General features: G+C 37.7%; 1 protein-coding gene and 1 pseudogene across 1 annotated transcript in view; both read right to left on the bottom strand.

Moving 5' to 3' along the window:
• Positions 1–20,203, bottom strand: part of Wdr44 (WD repeat domain 44) — a 101,436-nt gene that overhangs the window by 62,030 nt on the left and 19,203 nt on the right. The gene's annotated exons all lie outside the window — the stretch shown is intronic.
• LOC103742975 lies at positions 11,183–11,805 on the bottom strand (annotated as a pseudogene).

Below are 20,203 nucleotides of genomic sequence, written 5' to 3'. Positions count from 1 at the left end.
CCTGGAAGCATTCCCATTGAACTCAGGAATCACTATCTCCACTTCTTTTTAACATAGTGCTTGAAACACTTACAAGAGCAATAAGACAAGAGCAGGAAATTAAAGGAGTAATAATTGGAAAAGAAGAGATCAAATTATCCTTTTTTTGCAGATGATATGATATTATATCTAAGAGATGCCAAGAATTCCACCAGAAAATTCCTAGAAATTATTAACACTTTCAGTAAAGTGGCAGGTTACAAAATTAATCTACAAAAGTCTGTAGCCTTTCTATATACCAAAAACAAGCAATCAAAGAGCATAGGGAAACACTCCCCTTCACAATAGGTGCAAAAAAGTAAAATATCTCGCAATAAACCTGACCAAAGACATTAAAGAGCTCTACAACGAAAATTTTATATCTTAAGAGATTGAGGAAGACATCAGAAGATGGAAGGACCTCCCATGCTCATGGATTGGAAGAATTAATATTGTGAAAATGACCATCCTACCAAAAGCCATTTATAGATTCAATGTAGTGCCAATCAAAATCCACATGACATTTTTCACAGAATTGGAAAATCCATCCTAAGATTCATATGGAAGCACAAAAGACCTCGGATAGCCAAAACAACCCTGAGCACTAAGAGCAATGCCAGGGGGATTACTATACCAGATTTTAAGCTGTATTTCAGAGCTAAACATCATGGTACTGACACAAAAATAGACCCATAAATCAGTGGAACAAAACTGAAGACCCAAATATGAGTAAATCCAATTTCAGCCACCCGATATCTGACAAAGGGGTCAAGAATATTCACTGGAAGAAAGACAGCATGTTCAGCAAATGGTGCTGGCAAAACTGGATCACCACCTGTAGAAGAATGAAACTAAACCCCCATCTTTCACCCTGCACAAAAGTCAGTTCCAATTGGATCAAAGACCTCAATGTAAAGCCTGAAACTCTGAAACTGTTAGAAGAAAACATTGGGAAAAACCTACAAGATATAAGTGTAGGAAAGGATTTTCTAAACCGGACATCAATTGCTCAGGAAACAAGGGCAAGAATTCATAAATGGGACCTCATTAAACTAAAAAGCTTCTGTACATCAGAGGAGGCAACCAGGGAAACAAACAGGAAACCCACAGAATGGGAGAAAATCTTCACCCGCGACACATACGACAGAGGTTTAATATCCAGAATATATAACGAACTCAAAAAACAGAGAATAAAGACAAGTAACCCAATTAAAAGATGGGCTAAGGAGCTGAATAGAGATTTCCCAAAAGAAGAAATAAAGGTGGCTATGAAGCATCTTAAAAGATGTTTAACATCATTAATAATTAGGGAAATGCAAATTAAAGCCACTTTAAGATTTCATCTTACCCCAGTCAGACTGACTAAGATCAAGAGAACAAATGAAACCAAATGTTAGAGAGGATGTGGGGAAAGGGGAACACACTCATCCACTGCTGGTGGGGCTGCAAACGAGTTTAATCCCTATGGAAAGCAGTGTGGAGAACTCTTAAAAAAAACTACAAATGAACCTACCATTTGAGATTTTTTTTTTAAAGCCAGATAACACTGAGCTGGTGATTATAATATTACTTGCAACATGTAATATTATTAAACAAAACCTGATAACCAAAGACACTCATGTTTGAAGTTCATTTTAAAAGTATAAAGTTTTTAAAACGTTTGGTGGGTAGCAAAATATTTCAAACTACCATGGTTTCTTCTAATGCATCAAGCTCAAGACTGTCTTTTACCAGGTTAATCGGTAAGACTAGAATTCTCTTGTGATATACTTCTGATCTATTTATGGAGCTTCAGTGCCTAGGAAAGAGTGAAAACACACGTAACTTGTGAAGTTGGCTAAAATGATCTTCATCATGTGCCAAAATGAGAAAGGAGCAATTCAGTTCAACAGAAACAGCAGCAAACAGGGGGCTAGAGAGAATGCTCAGCGGTAGAGAGCTTGCTGATCCTCTAGAGTTCTGTTCCCAGCACTTATATTAGGTGGCTCACAATTGCCTGTAACTTCAGCTCCAGGGGACCTGACACTCTTCTAGCTGTCATAAGTACCAGAACACACGTGGCATATACTCATACACGCATATAATAAAAATAAGTACAAAAGAAGCAGTAGACATTATGGACCATGCCTACTCCAAATTCTTCTGATAGGGACCTTATAGATAATAAAATAATGGCATCATTTGTCATATGTGCACCCAAACCATGCTAACATATTTTAACTATTTTAGTCCTCACAGCTCTCTTAGTAGTTATATAACTTCCATCTATTTTACAGAACAAAAATCTGACGGGTCTGACACAATCACTTAAATTGCATCTCTAGTAAATGCAAGGACCAGAATGTGACCTTATGCAGTCTGACTCCAGGGCTCACTCTCTCAACCACTTTGCAATATTGCCTCCTTTCTAGGCAGTCTTAAAATACTGCCAAATGTTTTGCACTCAAAGAAAAGCTTTATTTCTCTGTAAATTTTACATATAAATTTTTCATTATTTCATTCCCATGTCAATTAGGCATTAACTGTAGTTGTAAAAGGCTGGTCAGAATTCAAAACCTTAAATAGGTTTAGTCCAACTCAGGAACAGAACTAAGTGCCTTCATTTTGGTGCTGACGTATAACATCAGTTACCATTATTTTCATAACCACTGCCTTTTAATGATTTTTTAATATAAAATCTCCAAAGCATCTTGGTAAATAAATACATAAATAAACCTTATAGTTTTTAATCTGTCACTTAGAAATATCTCCTTAAATAAAAGATATATAATTCACCCTTTCTTAATCAGCATAATCAAACACAATATTTTAATATGGTAATGCCCTACTGGGGGAGGTAACACACCAAAACCTCTTACTTACTATGCTTGGAATGTCTGTGTTTTATAGTTTTGCATTTCCTTCTCACTTTAAGTAGCCATTTCCTAGAGTTGGCCCTGTTCCTATCCTTAAAAGCTTTCTTTCCCTTCTAGTTTTTGCTTCTAATCTGCACTGAACAGGGAAACCAGATTTTTCAAAAATGGAACTGCAAGGTCAAAGAAGAATAGGGATTCTGGGAATCTGCCAAGGAGACTTTACGTATGTGATTTTATTTTGGTCTTTGTGGCACTTTTTTAACTGTCCAAAGGTTTTTGAAATGTTTTTCTTATGCTCAGTTCTATTAGAGAACTGTCATTAGCAAAGGAGTAGATGCCAGATAAATGTGCTACTAATCTTTAGTATCCTGAGACAACTCAACCCTTCTCTATAACTCAGTCTCTAATTTCAAAGTGAAGGTAGCATTATACTATTTCAGAGTGTATATGCCTACAAAAACAACTATTCAAGTCAGGCTAAGGGATGGGAGGGAGAAATGGGGGACTAGATGTCCAAAAAAGTAACGTTCTACTCTCGGTTTCCCCATCAACTGGCTACAAGATCTTAATCAATGATCTATAGAGTTTTTGCAATTTTAGGAAATTTTTAATATTACAAAATCCAAAATATTTTTCTAATTTATTCCCAGCTAGATATCATAACAAAAAGAATGTGAAGTAAGAAAGACAAATTATCTTTGTACTAATTTCATCAGGTTAACCTTTGTCATTTCATCTTACTAGCCAGGCCAGATTCAGTATCATCCTATGAACATAAAAGAAAATATGCCAGAATACACTCTACTTAGAAAGTAGAGTGTTGGGGGCTGGAGAGATGGCTCAGTGGTTAAGAACACTGGTTGTTCTCGCAGAAGTCCCGGGTTCAAATCCCAGCACCCACATGGCAGCTAAGAACTGCCCGTAACTCCAGTTCTAGGGGATCTGACAGCCTCTTCTGACCTCCGGGAGCACTACATGACACAGGTGCACCTTCCTACATGCACGCAATACACTCATACACATAAAAAATTAAAATAATAAAATATTAAAAATAGTAAATAATGCTTATATTTATTAGTGCTGAAAATTTTTGATTAAATGATTAAATCAAGATAATCAAGATAATGTGCCCATCAGTTTATATAGTCACAATTTGTTTCTAAGGACATTTAAAATTTACATTTATAGCAATGTTTTTTTGAGACAGGATCTTGTGTGGCCCAGAATGGTCTTGAAGTCTTTACAGCTGAGGATGACCTTGAACTTCTGGTCCTCCTGCCATTACCTCCCAAGTGCTAGGATTGCAGGCAGGTACAATAGTTTATGTGGTGTTGGTGAGAGAATCCAGGGACACATGTATGCTACACAAGCACTTTATCAACTGAGCCACATCACCAATCCAACATAGCAATTTAAAAATATACATTACTATTTGCTATGGTCACAAGGTATTTCATAGATCTTAAAAAATTTATTCCTCCTAACTGAAATTCTGTATCATTTGAAGAACCTCTTCCTATAGCTCTACCTCCTCTGTAACACCACCACTCTATCTATTTCAAAACTTTTTTAGATTGCAAATATAAGTGAGATCATGAAGCCCTTGTCTTTCTATGCCTGGCTTATTTTACTTAACATAATGTCTTCTAGGTTGATCCACATTGCTATAAATCATAGAATTTTCTTCATTTTATGGCAGAATAATATTCTATTGTACATACATAACACATTTTCTTTCTCCATTCAGCTTATTTTTTGTGTCTTGAGTTGTGAATGATGCTATAGCAAACATAGGAATTCAAATATCTCTTAGACCACTGATTTCATGTACTTTGACTACATATATCCACAAGAAGAACTGCTGGTTCATATGGCAGTTCTGTTTCTAGTTGAGGAACTTTCTACTGCTTTCTGTAATGGCTATACTTATGTATATTCCTACCAACAATGTACAAAGGCTCCCTTTTCTACACATCCTCATCACTTCTCTCTCTGTATCTCTCTATCTCTCTTTCTTGCTTTCTTTCTGTGGACACATACATACCATGGTGCATACATGGAGGTCAGAGGACAACTTATGGAAGTCAATTTTCCCCTTTCAACATATGGGTTCCAGGGACTGAACTCAAGTCATCAAGTTAGGCAGTAGGCACCGTTGCCCACTGAGCCATCTCTGTGATCCATCTTTTCAATTTTTGACAGAAGTCCTTACAGGTATGAGGTGGTATCTCATCATGATTTTTGCACTGTCTTTATAATTAGTGATGCTGAGCACTTATTCATAAACTTGTTGGCTATCTCTACGTCTCCTTTTAAAAAATGCCTCCATTTACTTTGCCCATTTGGTGGGGTACAGGTGAGGGGTGGGGGTTGAAACAGGCTCTCATGCAGCACAGGTTGCCTCAAAATCACTATATATCTGAGGATGACCTTGAATTCCTGATCCTCCTCTACCTCCTGAGTGCTGGGATTACAGACATGTGCCACTATGCCTTGCTCTTTGTCCTTTTTATTCAGTTAAGTTCATTTTTATTGAGTTTTTGTATAGTTGATACAACAGCTCTTAATCAAATTTAGACCCCTTCCCCCATCCATGCCCCCCCTCCACCAGACCTCATGTATTCTGCTATACATGTTAAGTCCTATCCAGTCAAGCATTTGTACCCAGATGCCCTTTGGTGTAAATTCATCTACTGGAGCCCATTTAGTCTATTTAGAGATCGTTTGTAAGGCTTAGTCTCCCTCACCCATTAGTGGTCAGTCTCCTATACTCCCCATCCTACAGCCAATCCATCAGCCATTTCCCTTGAAACACAGAGGTAAAGGAAAAGAAAGAACCCAAAAGAGGGTGATAGTAGGGAACCGATGGTGGGGGGTTGGGGGGAAGAAGGGAGGGACATGCAGGGGGCCTCGGTGGGGAGGAGGGAACTCAGGAGAGGGGGGATGGTGGGAGGAAGTTGTTGGGAGGCAGGGGGGATAATGGGGACATTTGGACTGAGGAGGGAGGAAGGAGGTCAGACTGCGGGGGTAGTAGAGATGAATGGATCTTGGGGGGCAAGGGAAGACAGAGGACAATGTGTTGCTTTTGAAACCCCTGAGAAATGCCCATACAGTGCCTGAATATGTATACCTGGGGGCTATACATTAAGGAACACAGTGCTAGACAGAAGAAATCTCCCTTAGAGTGGTTAGTCTTTGCCCATTTTTAAATTGGGTTATTTTCTTGCTTCTGAGTTGTTTGAGTTTCTGACATATTATAGATATTAACCTTTTATAAGATGTATGATATGCATCAATATATTATTCTAATCCATATGTTATTTCTTCCCTGCTAAATGCTTTCTTAAAAAATTTAATTATTTTATTTTACGTGTTTGAGTGCTTTGCCTGCATGTATGTAAGTGCATCTGTGTTGTGTGATGTATGCAGAAGCCAGAAGAGTGTGTTGGATCCCTTGGAACTGGAGTTAAGGATGGCTGTTAGCTGCCATGTGGGAACTGGGAACTGAACCTGAGACCTCCAGCCTCTGTTAACTGTTTCTTTTGCTGTGCAGAAGCTTAGCTTAAGTTTAATGGAATCTCATTTGTGTATCACTGCAGCTTTTATGTGTTTTTAAGATCATATACAAAAAAATTACTTGGTGGATCAATGTGCACAGTAAAAATTTAGTTTTGTAGCATATTAAAGGCATTGTCTATTAATACTGTTATTAAATTTATACACAAAAAAGAAGCAACTTTTTGAAACAGCTTCAAAAAATTGTTTAAATAAAATATTGGTGTTTTACAAAAAAAAAGGGGGAAAAAAACATGGCATGATGTAGTTTGAGTAAGGAATGTACCCCACAGGTTTCAAGTATTTGAACACTTGGCCAGTGGTTGAAGCTGTTTGGGGAGGGTCACAGACTCTTTAGACAGTGTGGCCATGCTGGAGGAAGTGGGGGGCATGGGGGTGGGATTTAGCCTTGTCCCATTTCTAGGCAGTCTCCTCTCCTCCCCTCCCCTCCTCTCCCCTCCCCCCCTTCCTCTGCCTGTTTGAAGATATGAGCACTCAGTTTTCTGCTCTGGTCACCTCCTGCTGCCATGCTACTCTGCTATGATGAACTTTCATCCCTCTGGAACAGTAAGCCCAATAAATTCTTCCTTCTATAAGTTGCCATGGTCATGGTGTTTTATCACAGCAATAGAAAAGTAACTAATACACATGATTTACAGATCAAATAGTAAAAAATAGTGTGGCCTCCACTTACGTTTCTAAGGTAAAGGCAATTTTCATATTAGTATTTCAGCAACTTTCAACATATATAGACTATTTTAACTCTCTATAACTTACTTTTATATTTCTAAGACTAACTCTCAATGCATTGCCAAGGTTACTCTCAAACGCCTAGGCTCAAATAATACTTCTGCCTCACTCTCTTAAGTAGCTGGGACTATAGGTAAGCACCTCCATGCTGGTTATAAATTGTTTTCTATGAGGTTATTTTCACATACTAGCTACAGTTTATATTAACAAAACTTATGTCTTAATATAAAATTATGTGTTGCAGCTATTTGCCCCAGTCTCTATCTGCTTAGTATTTTAGTCATGAGTTTTCTTTTTACAGATAGGGTACCAGTGGTGTCAGGAACAGTATTTTAATATCTGCATTTTAGTTATTATTTTTGAAAATTACATGACTTTATCACATTGCTGTGGTGGCTTTGCATGATAAATTATTTTCCTTTTATAATCTCTAATTATATAAACATAATTCAGTGATAACCTTCAGATGTCTGAGGCAAAATACATATAATAAGTTCATTGCACCCAAGGATAGGTGTCTAGTGACTGCAGTTTGGATTTGATGACAATTCCTGTAACTTGCCTAAAAGTTGTTCATTGAGTCTGTATAGGTTGTAAAAACAAACACAACTGCAGTGAATGGTGCATATCAAGCAAGCAACAGTTATCAACTCTTACACAGCAGGACTTTGGAACTTGCTAAACCTGACTCTTCAACTTAGTATGGTGAGAACAGTATTTACTTTTATAGAAACAAATTATTCCAGGAAAAGGCATACAGCAATGCCTACTATACATGCAGACCTGCGTTAGATCTTCAGCACCACTCTCAACTAATATAATACAATATAATATAGCAGCAGGCTATTTTATCAGAGTTGGATATAACATAAGAACTTTTATCTCAGTTCTTAAAGGTAAGCAAACACCTATGATTTTACCTAGTGTAAAGGAATTACAGTAATTCTTTTTAAAAATGAGTCCCAAGGCAAAAACAATTTTTTCAGTGATTGGAGAAACACTTAAGAATCATTTCAAGGGGGTTGGAAAATGACCCAGGTTCAGTTCCAAGTACTCACAGGGCAGCTATAAACAATCTGAAACTCCAGTTCCAGGGGATATGATGCCCTCTTTTGGCTTCTGCAGGCATTACACACACACACACACACACACACACATGGTGCACTTATATACATGCAGACATTACACTTACAAGCATAAAATTCTTTTTAAAAAAGAATCACTTTTAGGGCACGTAAGATGGCTCAGCAGAAAAAGACACTTGCCTTGCAAGTCTGAGAAACTGAGTTTAATCCTCAGAACTCATGCAAAGGTAGGAGAGAACCAACATTACAAAGTTGTCCTCTGACCTCATTGCACAGTAACATGCAGGTCCACACTCACACATATCTTGCAAACATAATAGAGATTTTTTTTTTTAATTTAAGAAGGAATCACTTCCAGGGTGTCCAACTTTTTGCCACTGCAATATGTTGTAAACTACGTATGTGTTAAGCCACATTCATAGCTATCCTGGGATACGCAGAGCCCATGGCCACAGGTTGGACATGAGGAATATGAAGCAAAAAAGTTCAATTAATTCATTTAACATGTATCTGCTGCTTAGCAAATATGATCATGATACTTGCTAAGCATTGGGTATAAAGTAGTGAATAAAACAGACATGATTCCTATCATCTTAGAACTTAAGCTAAATTCAAAAGGCTTGGGATATTAATCCAGTCATAGAGTACATACTGAGCATGTGTGAGGCCCTGGGTTCTATGCCCAGCACATTCAACCAAACAAAAGCTTAGTTAGGACGAAGGCTTGAATAGTTTCTTTGCTGTTTCTAACAACACACCTAGTCTCTCAATTTACTTTAATAATTCTTATATCCCTTTATGGTTTCACATGGGTGGGTACCAAGCTAAGTTAAATTGCAACCATTATTAAGGCTTTGATTTACATACAAGTACCACCAATTTTCTAGGCAAAGCCAGGGGTGGGTCCCAGAAGCTGGAAAAGTCAATATCCTATCAATCAACAATATAAGAATATGAGTTATAATTGGAACCAAGTTTCACTCCTGAATCTCCAAATAACTATCTAAATGACAATAAAAATATTTGGAGGGAGCTTTTTCCAATTTTTATTATAAATATTTAAAATATATATAAAACTATGAGAAAAATATAAAGCCACACCATACAACATGTTGATGATGTTCAACAATGATTAAACAACATCCCTCCCTCAACTGTGCTGTCAGATTATTTTGAAGCAAAGGACATAAATGATTTCCTTTTTATCCATAAACATTTTAATCCAAAAAGGGATAGGTGTTATTTTAAAATAACCAAATATCATTATAAAATTTAACACTTTCTAATTATATATCTTTAAAGAAAACATATATTTAGGGGCTGGAGCGCTATCTCAGCAGGTAAGAGCACTGGTTGTTCTTACAGAGGACCTGGGTTCAAATCCCAGCACACACATGACGGCTAAGATCCGTCCTTAACTCTAGTTCCAGGGGAATCTGAAGCCCTCTTCCAACCTCCAAGGCATTGCATGACACGGGTGCACTCACATACATGCAGGCAATACGCTCATACACATAAAATAAAAAAAAAAAATGTCTTTAATCCCAGCACTCGGGAGGCAGAGGCAGGACAGTGAGTACCAGGACAGCTGGGGCTACAGCTGTCAAAAAGACCACCAAAAAATAAATAAAATAAATGAAAATAATAAATTTTTTTAAAAATCTGTCTTCTCAAGGTTGGGTGTGGTGATGCACACTTTCAATCCCAGCACTTGGGAGGCAGAAGCAGGTGGATCTCTGTGAGTTCAAGGTCAGCCTGGTCTACATAGTTTTACCATTTATTTACACCACATGACAATTTTTCTTCCCTTCACTGAGCAAGTAATTACCCATGTACCTTATGCCAGACACCAGGCTGGATACTGAGGACACAAAGATACAAACTATTTCCAAGAGTGTTATCTAAAAAGAAGAAAATAGGATACTTGCACCTTGCCATCAAAGCACACAGAGCCTGTCTTAGTTCCCAGATGTCAGGGAAAGCTGCTTACTCTACATTGTTTCCTCTTAAGGAATTTAAGCTCCTTGAAAGTATGAAATGAGGGCTGGAGAGATGGCTTAATGGTTAAGAACACTGGTTGTTCTTACAGAGGACCTGGGTTCAAATCCCAGCACCCACATGGCAGCTAACAACTGTCCATAACTCCAGTTTCAGGAGATCAGTGACTTCTGCAAGCACTATATGGCATAGGCATATACTTATACAGGCAGGCATAACATTCATACACATAAAATAAAAAGTAAAATTATTTTTAAAAACCCATTTATTTAGTACATGGGGGGGTAGTGCACACCTGTCATGGGGGCATGTGTGGAGGTCAGAGGACAACTTGCAAGAGTTGGTTATATCATTCTACAATATGGGTCCCGGAACTGAACTCAGACCGTCAGGTTTGGCAGCATGCTCCTTTACCCACTGAACCATCTTGCTGGCCTTGCCTCAATCTTTTACAGCTGGTTTATCTCGATCAAATAAGATTCATATGTGACAATAAGTTGACGCATCTCTTTAAACCAATTAGTAGGTTCGCCTTTAAACCTTTCTTACAATTAATGTGCTGAAGAAAGTACACTGTTCATCCTGCATATGGTCTGAATTTTAATTGTACCTTCACAGTAATATGTCATAAAAAGTAACCCCCTCCCCTGCCCTCAGAAACTCATTAATTTCACTGAGTACTCAGGGGTGACACTTCACAAGTAGGGGTGAGACACAGTGGAAGGACAACTGCAGCAGTGGCCTGCATGTCTGGAGAGAATGCAGGGGCTAGTAAAGTGATCCCAGGACCTTAAGAGGGCTAGTGGTGGCCATGCCAAAAAGGAGTCTGATCCTGGGCACAGTATCAGGTCCCACCCAAAGTAGTGCCCATCCAGTGGTCTGGAGCCTAAGCTCTGCTCACAGGCCAAGGCACCTGGGGAGTCAGAGGGCCTAGTGCCCTGTTTCCAGCAGGCTGTTCTCCAATTGCAGCTTGTTGTCACTCCCAAGTAGGCCTGAAGCAGTCACATAGACAGACAGCTCAGGAGGAGGACACAGTTTGCTGAGGGGACCAGCTTTGCATCAATGATGTACTTCAGGAAAATTTCCTTCTTGTATAGGTCAAAGAGCTGGCAGGAGATTTCATAAAAAAGGGGCTGTCAGCCATGTGTGAAACAAAGGGTGTCATTTACCATCCTCCCCATAATGGTAATTTTGTACTTCACAAGTTCTCTGGATCATTGAAGACAGCTTTTCCATTTTCATTTTTATTTTAATCAAAGCATCCAAGGTGGCCTATAGTTCCTGACACAGTGTCTGGATTTTCTTATATTCCAAATAGGACTTTTTTTTCCCCTTTTCATTGGAAGCTGGGTTGCTGCTAATTCAATCTTGTTTTTATTCAACAAGCTGATTTTCGGGTTGGCAATGTTACTTGCAGTGGTAAAAACCTGCGTCATGGAGGCTTTCCCACTTCAGGATTAAATTATGCCATCACCTGCACTGTCCTTAATTTTTCTTAAACTGACAGATAAGACAGGTTTTCTGGATGCTGCAATTCCAAGCATCTTTTTGCTTCCATATGGTCTGCAGCAATCCCTAGAAGGAGACCTGAAGTCCCTCCCACAGATACCAAGTACACATCACAAGAAATATTTTGAAGAAAAACATTCAGGAGAGTCTAGAAATATGGAATGGGTACATATCTAAGGAAAGTTGCAAAAACCCTGCAAGAAACATAACAGAAGTCTTATGCTCAGTGTTCTCAACCTTCAGAAAAATATGAGAAAGATTTTTCTTTAATTTATACTGATAACAAGAAAAAGAAAATGCAAATCTCCTTACATGTGGATATACATACATACAGCTTATAAAAGACTGCCTCAATTACTATTTTTCAGTTAAGATCATTACTAGTCGATTCAGAAAGGGAAAACAAAACGTAGAATGAAAAAACAGAAAGCTATAGCATTTGAGAAGATAAAAGTCCCATAGGACTCTTATATTAAACCTCATCCACGCAGGGCTCAGGGACCATTGTGGAAGAGGGGGTAGAAAGAGCCAGGGGTTGTGCATGACCATAAGGAAACGGTCTTCCAGGCTCCTGGGAACCTGCTCATGTGAACTTACAGCAATGGTTGACAGCATGCACAAAACTTATGCAAATTCTATCGGATAAAAACCAGCAATAGAACTGGAGAAATGGGCAAGAGGCCCCAACCTTAGCTGAGGAATTATTGGCAGTCGATCACTGCTGGGTAAGGGAGAGTTGATCTTCTTTAAGGGAGTGATGTTAGGCTGAACAGGCTCCCGGGGATGAACTCATACTGAGGATATCTGGTTACACAAACTTGACAGGCCTTAACATATAGGACAGAATGCATGAGATACTGTGGGTGGGCTATAGAGGGCTGTAGATAGGGGAGGGGATCTAAATATGATTAAGATGTATTGTATAAAATCCAGAAAAATTCAATAATATACTCTTTTTGTTTAAAAAAAAGGCACCTGATTGTTCTAGACAAGTTCAACTCTGCTGTACCATATAAATTACCTCTCAGTCTATGTGAAAGTCTACTCAGTTCTTTCCCTATATAAAACCTTCAAAAAACCAAAGAGAATGGAAGAGTAAACCAAAATGAGACGCTCTAATAGTCAACACCGGGAAGTAGGTAAACAACACAAATTACAGACACGTTCATTTCATGTCAATCTCAAACTAATTTCTAGTACATGCTGTTAAATTGTTTAAGAGCCCCAGGCAAGGAAAAATTATGGTCATTAAGAGTCAAGAAGCATTCACTGAAGCGAACCATGCAAGATTATCCTGATTTCTCTTTTGATGAGGTTATTGACCTATAATATAAAGGAAATATTAGACACAAAGTTCCAGATTAAAGCACTCATTTCCTATCTATTTGAAAGTCTTGCTAATGTCTTAGATGAAGACATTGATGGTATATTAACTAAATTTGCAGATGAGACAAAGTTGGGACACATTGGTAATATATTAGCCAGGAGGATTCAAAATGTTTCAAAGGGCTACACCAATGGATCAAATCTTAACAGAATGGAACACAACAGGAATAAATGTAAAAGGCATAATAGGGAATTCAGAGCTTAACAGCATGCCAAGTGAAACCTTTATGGATTTCTGTTGCTGCCTTAGAACAAGTAAAGGCTATGATATGGCTGCCATCTTAGGCTGGCTTAACAGAGCTATGGGGAGTGGTTAGTCTATGTAACTTCTCATTGATAAGAACACACTGAAAAATATAGTGTACTATTTGAGGTATCACATTTAGAAAAGAACATTGGTGAAGTAAAACATATCCAAAAGAGAGAAACCAATTTGGTGAATGTTCTGAAATCCATATGGTATGATATAAAGAAATAACAATGGCTAATCCAGAGAAGACAAAAAAGAAAAGGATCTGCCTTCAAATGTTTGAGGCATCATACAGCAGAACAAGGACTGTGAGTAGAAATTCTAAGGTGGTGGTCTTTCGTTCAACCAAATAAATTTAGTAACAACTGGGGTTTAGAAACAGGAATGAGCTGCTTCCATGATAAAGTATTCAAACAGAAATTGCATGATAACCTTAATAAGGACATTACAGAACGTTGGAACAAATGACATCTCTGCTCTCATTTCCATTTCTTAAAGTCACATTCTCCCTAACCCTTAGTTTCCACACTTGTAAAATGAAGGAGTTAGACTTAGATAAGCTGAGCCCTTGGGTTCCTTTATTTAATCAACAAACCATTATTGGTACCTACCACATGTCAGGCAGTGCCAGGCATCAAGGAGAAAACAAGGATAAGAAAGACCCAGAGTTTGCCCACAGAGAGGTCATAGTATGGTAGATAAGCGAGGCAAACCCATGAAGAAGCAATTCAAATATTGAATGTAATAATGTAATTGGAACCAGAGATCACGTGATACCATGGAAGCACAGAAGAGGATCACTGAAGTGTATATAAGAAGGAGAAAGGGGCTTGTTTAAAAAGGCTCACTAAAGTGACAATCTGGAAACGTTATATCCATTTGGCAGACTTACCCAAAGCCTATATAAAAGGAAAGCTGTTCCAACACATGGACTATTTTTGTACTATAATTTGATAACTTCTAATATAGAATTTTCTTTTGGTCAATAATCAGGATATCCCTATAAGTTACTTGGACATAGGTTACTTTTAGGAAATTTAAACTCTATGACAGCTACACTGAAAAGAACTTGTACTGAAATTCATTTGTCTATTTTCATGTGGTTTAATTTTTAAATGTTTGTAAAAAGCAACACTGGGGGAGTGGGACATTTAGGACAATGGAAAGGGGAGGGCAATTTCTTTTGTAAGTATAAAATAAATGCACATGTACTGGATAATAACACAATTAATTAAATTAAATTAAATTAAAAGGCTCACTGGAATAGCCTTCCGGCTATTTACATAACAGAAACTTGTAAGAGGATAAAGAGAATGAAAAGTGCTTTAAAATACTAAATACATAACAAACACTTACTTTACCTTTATTCACTAAACTGGTACTTGTGTGTCCATGCATACATATGTGTATGCTGTGGTGCTAGAGACTGAAACCAGGGCCTTGTACATGCTTGGCAAGCACTCTACGAGTAACCTTTACATCAAGACCTTACTGATAGCTACTGTACACTGTCCAAACATAAGCACAGGCTAATTAACAACTAGGTTGCATTCTAAGAAATGTGTGCTATGCAGTTTCATTAAGTGAACATCATAGAGTGCACTTATACAAAACGAAGATGGTGATGATGTCACCAGGGATGATAGCTTACAGGAGCATTGTCCTATGAGCAACTGTTTTTGACCAAAAATGTTACTATGGTTCTCATAGTTGAAGTTCTTATATGGGAACAGTTTGAAACCTATTTTTAAAGTATTAATAAAAGACCAAAGAGGTCTTTGTGATTTCTGTTGTATGAATCCTAAAATTTTTATCTAGGTTACTTGAATTAAATCTTTTGTGTGCTCTAGCAATTTTCTTCTTTTTTTAAATTTTCTTCAAGTGGAAGCATGAATTGAAGCTTTGCCACTGTAGAGATCAAATAATAAAGACAAATAACAAAGCTTTGTGAACATAGGAGTATATTTTACATGTATTATAATAGTCAAGTAATCATGCTAAAACCTATAAGTACTTGATACGGTCTCTGGGAAATTAGTGAAAGTCTCTTGATCTTTCTTTTGGAATTATTTTGGAAAGTATATGCAATGGAACTTTTGTATAGGTTAACTTTCTTAGAAGTCTGTGTTTTAGTTTTTTGGTTTTCTTTTTGACACAGGGCTCCTTGTAGCCTCATCTGGCTTGGTACTCACAATGCAGACCAGGCTGACCTCGATCTCACAAAGATCCACCTGCCTCTGCCTCCTGAGTACTGGGATTAAAGGCATGTGCCAACAAGCCCAGCTTCTGTGTTTTAACTTTTAAACTGTTGTTCTTCACTTGTATGTACTAGACTATACATAGCATATACAGGTTGAACACCTTAATCTAAAAATCCAAAATCCAAAGCATTCCAAAACTCAAAACTTTTGAGTGCCAAGAATGTTGCCACAGATGGAAAATTCTGTGCCTGACTTCATGTGAAGGGTACAATGTGTAGTAATATAAAACTATTCTATGAAGCTACCTTCAAGCTACATGTTTGTCATATATGAAACATAAGTGAATTTTGTGTTTACACTTGGTTCCCATTCCAAACATATCACATTGTATATATATAAATACCCTCAATTCTACCAAATTCTTAAATCTAAATCCCTTCTGTCCCCATGCATTTTGGATAAGGCTAGTTAACCTATTATATGTAATGTTGAAGCATAATACATAGAATGAACTCCTGCGATTCACTACTTTACCTGGAAATTAGAACAGCAGCAACACCAGAGCCACTACTGTGTACCCTATTCTATCTGCCTGCCTCCACCATAGAGATGATCACTGTCAAATCATGTTTATTGTTCTGGCTTTTTCTTTCTAAAAAATATTTTATTTACTTATTTATTTAATGTGTATGAGTATGTTCTCTGCATGTATGTAAGTACAGTCATGTTGTGCTACACCCACAGAGTTCAGAAGAGGGTGTCAGATCCCCTGGAACTGGAGTTACAAATGGTTGTTAGCTGCCATGTGGTTACTAGGAATTGAACCTAGGTCCTCTGCCAGAGCAGCCAGTGCTCTTAAGCACTGAGCCATCTCTCCGGCCTCTGGCTATTTCTTTTTGTTAAAAACAGTTTCGCGGGGCATGATGTGCATGCCTTTAGTCCTAGCACTTGGGAGGCAGAGGCAGGTGGATTGCTGTGTGAGTTCAAGGCCAGTCTGGTCCACATAGTGAGTTCAGGTCAGCTGGGACTACAGGGAGATCCTGTCTCAAAAAGACAAAAATGAATGAATGAATAAATAAATAAATAAATAAATAAATAAAATTAAAAGTTTCATCAAAGATTCACATGTGTATCCCTAAATAATATTTTAAGTTTTACTACTTTTGAACTTCATTTCCACTAATGTACTTCAAAAAAAAAAAAAAAAAGATGGGCACTTAAAAAAAAGCACTAGTTTAAATTTCAGTATTCTGTCAGACTAAATGCCACTCATTTTGGTACACACTCTAATGGTACCTAAATTTCACAACTGTGCCTATACCCCAAAATATCCTTCTGTTTCTGTTTCTTCTTTACCAAGGATCATCCTATTTACAAATCTTAGTTAGCTTTCTATTGCTGTGATTGAAAAAAACACTAACCAAAATCAACTTGGGGAGTAAAGAGTTTATTTTATATTTTATTTCCTAGGTCACAGGTCACAACTGAGGGAAGCTAAGGCAGGAACTCAGGGCAGGAACCTGGAGCATAGACTATGGAGGTACACTGTTCACTGGCTTGCTCCCCTGACCTGTACTCAGTCTGCTTTCTTATACAACACAGAACCACCTGCCTAGGAGTGACACCACCCACAGTGGGCTGCCCCGCCCCACGACATATAATAATCAAGAAAATGTTCCACAAACATGGCCGCGGGCCAATACAATGGTGGTAATTCCTCAGTTGAGGTTCCCTCCACCCAAGTGCGTCAAGTTGACAACTTGAAGCTACTGAGCAAACTGTAAAAATATAGAATGGAGACAGGCAAGGTGGCGCATGCCTTTAATCCCAGCACTTGGGAGGCAGAGGCAGGTGGATCAATGTAAGTTCAAGGCCAGACTGGTCTACATATTGAATTCCATGCCAGCTGGGGCTACAGGGAGACCCTGTCTCAAAAAAAGATACACACACACACACACACACACACACACACACACACACACAAATGGAATGCCCAGTTAACTGAAATTAAACTACAAATATATTTTAATACATTTATCTAAAATTAGAATTCAACTGAGTGTCTGTACCTTACCTAGTAGCTCAACCTTATCAACTTAATTATGTGGTAATTATGCTGGTGTATGATAAAAGAACAAATCAGAAGGAATTAAATGGCCAATGTCATTAAATAAATATTCACACAAATATTTAGTAGCATTCATGCCATGAAGGAAATTGCACGTGTAGTCAAAGATCAACCAGAGTGTAATCAGTACATATGTTCCATCCCCCAAACTCAAGACAGTTACTGTAACAAATTGAAACAATCTCTAGATATGTAGGTGGACTTATAGCCACTATTTTTTCAGATATGTACATGAAACTGTTCTAATTTAACATATTCAAGATGGGGTTAACCTACATAGGTAAAATAAACATAACAAATTTCTAGATAAATATCAATTAAAATATGTTATCCTTAAAAAAGAGAATCAGTTACTACATACAAAATGTCATTTGAGGGCACTTTATAAAAAGGATGCTAGGTATATTTCAGATACATTATTTCTCTATCAATCAAAAAAGTGATGAGCCATCCACAATATAAGATAGAATTTGCTTCTCAATTCTTTTAATTAATAATCTCAACATCCTCCCACAACTTGAAGTGCTAATAGCTTTAAGGTTTGAATAGCAACCAATACAAGTTTGTATTAAGAACTCATACAGATATCTTTCCCAAATACATGCCTTTCTCAGCTCACTGTGAAACCCTCATTTTCCAACTAGTTATTGACACGACCGACAATAGCAGGAATTTAACTTGTTTTTCTCAGAGTTTCAGTGAGTTGTTTGTAGGTCCAACAGTGTCCAACCTTTTGGCTTCTCTAAGCTACACTGGATGAAGATTTGTCTTTGGCCATACCAAGGGTTTCCAACCTGTGGCCTAGTCAGCTGTGAGAGAACACATGTATTTATTTTGCATGACATTGTGTCACGATATGTCTACAAAGTTCAAGCTCAAGAGCCACACAATCAAGTTACAAAAAATGGTCACAATAATCTTATGTTAAAGTACGTTTACAATTTTCTGTTGAGCTGCATTCATAGCTAACCTGGGCTGCATGTGTCTTGTGTGGATGGGACACCCCTGCTTGTAAACAATTATTTTTGGATTATCTTTTCTAATTTTAAGCTCAGATTTTCATTGTTCATGTCTTGAGTTATCAGGATTTAAAAACCATGGGGCAAATACTTAAAACTATTTTTTAAAAAAGAACTTAAATGCTTATGGTTTCAAAAACCCAGAACTCAGAAGCCATCTTATTTACAGTTTCTCACCCATTTTTCTCTAGGCAGATATTCTGCCTTTTGGGCTTAGTGTTTCTCTCCCCCAACCTAAGGATTACCTAAAAACAAACAATCTGTAAGTCTTAGGCAAACAGAGAGAAATCAGTATACAGACTGAACCTACATTTGCCACCTGTTTCATACTCAAACAACAAGGAAATCAAAGGGCTACCTCTTACAGTACAAGAATAAAATATAAAAGCAATCTATCTCATCCTTAGCATTGCCAATTTTAAATTTCTCAGTATATTTATGAAAACATATTAAAACAACTGGGCAAGTCCTGGGATATAGCTTGGTGGTAGAACACTTGCCTAACATAGGAAAAGCTCTAGATTCAACTTCCAGCATTGCAAACTAACCAACTACCACTACCACCAAATGCACAAAAAGGGGGTCAGGGGGTTGGGGGGAGATGGATAATCACCACCAAACCAAACAAAAACCCCAATTGGACAACACACAGAAAAACTGACTAACGAGGTCTTTTCTCTTTGTAAAGTTCAGGTTTTTTAGTCTTGAGAAAAAAACGATGGTTGGGTCTTAAGTCTCTAGTCAGGTTGCAAAATCCCCGAAAGACTAATGAAGAGGTAAAAAGGAGCAATGACACGGAAGGAAAGAGTATAAAGTGAGTCAGCAGGAAAAAAGCTGGTTGCTCGGGAAACATTCCTCTTATAGGAAGGTGATTACAAAAGGCTGCTGAACAAGAACCACCTTGTAGCTTGATTTTCTTTTTATCCCCTTCTGTTCTTGCCGTAAGGAAAATATAAAAATAAGATGAGCTAAAGCAGTGTAACAAGCAACTGAAAGAAGCAGAGCAAAGACCAGTATGCCTTTACAAAGAAAGTGCTGGGATTTAGGGTCCTTGAGGTGAACCAGATATGAGCAGAGATAAGGCCTAGGCCAGTCATTAAAGTAAGAAGCTAACTAAAGGTTTTTTTTTTTAAATTTCTAAAGCCCAACAAGCTGAAACTGTTAAGAATCTAATAGCAAACAAAGATCAACACTAAAATGCAAAATTTAACAGGGATTTAGAAAGTTTTTGGTGGTCAGAAAACTAATGTGACATATTTTTGCCCACTGAGCTTGGGCAGGATAAAAGAAGAGGAAGAAGCAGTAAGTAAATAAATACAAATAAAACACTCAATCCTAAGTTGAACAAAAAAAAGTTCGAATTTATAGTACAAGATGCTGTCTTGCTTTCCTTTTTAAATCTTTAAGCGCAATTTAAAAATTCTGATGATGCAGTATTATATGTTGGCA

This window comes from Nannospalax galili, unplaced genomic scaffold, assembly GCF_000622305.1.
Source record: "Nannospalax galili isolate Female #2095 unplaced genomic scaffold, S.galili_v1.0 scaffold311, whole genome shotgun sequence".
Lineage (NCBI taxonomy): Eukaryota > Metazoa > Chordata > Mammalia > Rodentia > Spalacidae > Nannospalax > Nannospalax galili.
Note: the sequence above shows the minus strand (reverse complement) of the source record. Positions and strands in the feature narration are given on the sequence as shown.